Source organism: Xyrauchen texanus, chromosome 3, assembly GCF_025860055.1.
Source record: "Xyrauchen texanus isolate HMW12.3.18 chromosome 3, RBS_HiC_50CHRs, whole genome shotgun sequence".
Taxonomy (NCBI): domain Eukaryota; kingdom Metazoa; phylum Chordata; class Actinopteri; order Cypriniformes; family Catostomidae; genus Xyrauchen; species Xyrauchen texanus.
In genome coordinates this window covers 36,576,555-36,579,795 of record NC_068278.1, presented here as the reverse complement: position 1 = coordinate 36,579,795, position 3,241 = coordinate 36,576,555, and the positions used below count along the sequence as shown (strand labels likewise).

The 3,241-nt window shown below is 42.8% G+C and overlaps 1 pseudogene; it reads right to left on the bottom strand.

The window, feature by feature from the left end:
* Positions 1-897: 897 nt before the first annotated feature.
* On the bottom strand, positions 898-2,383 carry LOC127624693 (THAP domain-containing protein 6-like; annotated as a pseudogene).
* Between the last annotated feature and the right edge of the window lie 858 nt (positions 2,384-3,241).

Genomic DNA, 3,241 nt, shown 5'->3' with positions numbered 1-3,241 from the left:
CAATGATCCAAAACCCGGTCCCCTCGTGTGTTGAACTTTATGTGTTGGTGGTATTTTGGGGCGATTGCTTTGAAGTTGGCTTTGTTAAAGTCCCCGGCAACAATGAACGCAGCCTCAGGGTGCGCGGTTTCCTGCTCACTTATACACCCATACAGTTCCCTGAGTGCCCGGTCTGTGTCGGCTTGCGGGGGATGTACACAGCTGTGATGATAACCGCTGTGAATTCCCTCGGCAGCCAGAATGGTCGACACAGAAGCATGAGATATTCCAGATCAGGAGAGCAAAAGACTTGATGAAATGTACGTTCCTCTGATCACACCATGATTTGTTGATCATAAAACATACACCACCACCTCTGCTTTTACCAGAGAGGTCTTTCGCTCTGTCCGCTCGGTGCACGGAAAAGCCCGTGATTTCGATGGCCGAGTCTGGAATCTCCGTAGACAGCCAGGTTTCTGTAAGGCACATAACGCAGCAGTCCCTCGTCTCTCGTTGGAAAGAGATCCGCGCTCTCAGCTCGCAGAGTTTGTTGTCCAGAGACTGAACATTTGCCAGTAGTATACTGGGTAGCGGGGTCGATTTGCACGACGTCTTACTCTGATGAGAACGCCGGCTCGTTTTCCTCTTTTCCTTCTGCGTTTCCGCGGCCGAGCAGCACAGACAAAGGGCTCCGCCGGCGTGTTTGTAAACAGCGGGTCGGCATTAAGGAATTTGAAGTCCGGTTTTCGATGTGTGATTGTAGAACTAATGTCCAAAAGCGTTTGTCTGTCGTAAACAATAAGGCAGACAACATCCAAGACAAAAAACAAAGAACTGTAAACAAAACAAACAATAAACCGCAGTGTTGTAACGGAGCTCGCAACGCAGCAGCCATACTCGGCGCCATCTTGAGTCCCAATCCACTCTTGGATTGGGACTCCAAGAGTGGATTGGGAGATTTTCCACTCTTGCCAAGGCTTCGTTGAGTCTGGTCTTAAGAGCGGTAGGATTAGCAGGCAAGGCATAGTCATGATCCTAGTAGAAAGATGAATGAACATGGTTTGAGTAATGTTTCACTTCACAACAGCACTTTGACACCACTAGTTTATGGCCCACATTCTTTATTATAGTCAACACCTGTCAAAGCCACTGCCAGCACTGTGTGTGTGTGCGCGCGTGTGTGGGTGCGTGCCAGCAATGCATGTTCAACGTGTCTTAAATTGTGTGTGTATGGGTTTATTTGTGAGCGTGTTTAATATGAGTGGCAGCAAACAAGTGAGATTTTAATATGTCCAGGAAACATTATGATATGATGTTTAAAGTAGAAATATTCACATCATTAGGCTGAGGTTGTGGGCTTGAGGTTGCCGTTTCCTGGGAATCCTGAGAGGCCACGGACAGGCTTTCTTCAGCTCTTCTGGAGGTAGACGTAGCCCTGCCCTTTTCCAACTAAAATGAAGAAGCATAATACATAATGAAATTTGTATAAAGGGATAAGTATCTTACCCTACCCCTTGATTGATAATATAATATTTACATTTATGAATGCTAACAGCCTTATGAGGATACACCTACTCTTTGGAGATGAACCGAGAAGCTGAAGACGGATGGAATAACACCATCTCGGAGTCGGACAATCTGACCCGTCCTATCAAAATCACCCTTAAAATGTTGAGAGCAAAGCACTGATGAATCACTTGCATGGAATCCTTCTCTCCTCAAAGCCACTTCTTCCTCACATCTTTGTCCTTGGGAAACCTTCAAAATGAAAACGGAAGATTTTGGAGAGTCTACACAAAAACATTTCACAAAGGAGGTCAAGCTTATTTTCTTCCTTCACATTTCTTAGAACCTTTCTTCAACAAAACTCAAATTTTCAAATAAAGGAGTTAAGCTACTGAAAAGTTACTTGATTCAGTAAATAGTGAAGCTAACAACAAAATACTACGTTACTAGCTAAGCTACAAGTAGTGACTGCCCAACACTGATAATACAGTCTATGACACTTGTGTAAAATTCACTGGCCACTGTTATTATACCAATAATAATTGTTTTATTCCTACATAGAATTATTGTGTCAATTGTAATCTAAAGCCCTATTCGGATTCGGGATTAACTTTAGGGTAACGTTAGATGGAGTAATAATATAATTTTACCACAGGACGTCTGTAATATTAATGGCCAATTAGCACAGGATAATAAATATAGGTTATCAATAAAACTAGCAGAAGTGGGAGGGGTAACTCGATTTGCGCATCGCCGTCATGCGTGTATTAAGTTACATTGCTTCCTGATATCACGTGCACAAACACAAATAACCTATGTTTATACAACAGGGCCGTTGAATGCTTGTATCTGATAACCGAGAAGCTCTTGTAATTATTACTTTACCCCACCTCTCCATGCCGGGTGAACACCGGCTGGTGCAGTAAACATATCCTAGCTAACGTTAGCTGGCTACGATTTCAGTACAGTAATATCAAAGAGCCTTGCTCCTTCTCAATTATCTGGTAATATTCTATTCACAAAATACAACCAATAGTACGGTAATGTTAAAACTTACTTGTGAAAAGTAATCCCCCGGGCCCTATTTGCGATGGTCTGCCGATTAGAACAGGAAAATGCTCCACAGTGCTCTGGCATCTTAACTGCTGCCGCGCAACGAAACTAGGAGTACGACCGGTTTAAGATGGCGGGCAGCTACATGGGTTTCAGTCACGTGACTGTTTTGTTGTGGCCGCCATCTTTAGGACCGTAGCGCCCGCGCCACCGACCGTCGATTCCAGGGGAAATGGCAAACGTTAACGTCAAAGAAACGGGCTCTGCTAACGTTACTCAGACGAAAATAGCTCATCTCTCTGATAAAGAAAAGCAACGCTATTACAAGAAAATTGATATTTTGGGTTTTGATGCGTATTTACTTCCGAATCAACTACTGACCCCGCTGAAATCTGTCGTTAATTTGCCAAACATGTCTTTTGGTGACATTTACATCTACCTCGTCCACAATCCTTCTCCATACAGCTGGAGATGAAGAAACTTTTCTTATTTACAGGAAAGGTAAGATATTTGTTTACTTAACTTTACGCTACTAACTTTCTAGATGGCAAAGCTAGCTAGGTCAATGCTAGGATAATAATTAAAAATTGCCAATGGAATTTCGTTTTTTAAAGCTGACCTTACGTTTGTTAGCGAAAACATAATGTAGAAAATAGCTAGGAGTCTTAGATAATGTTATATATGTTGAACTTAAACATCATTG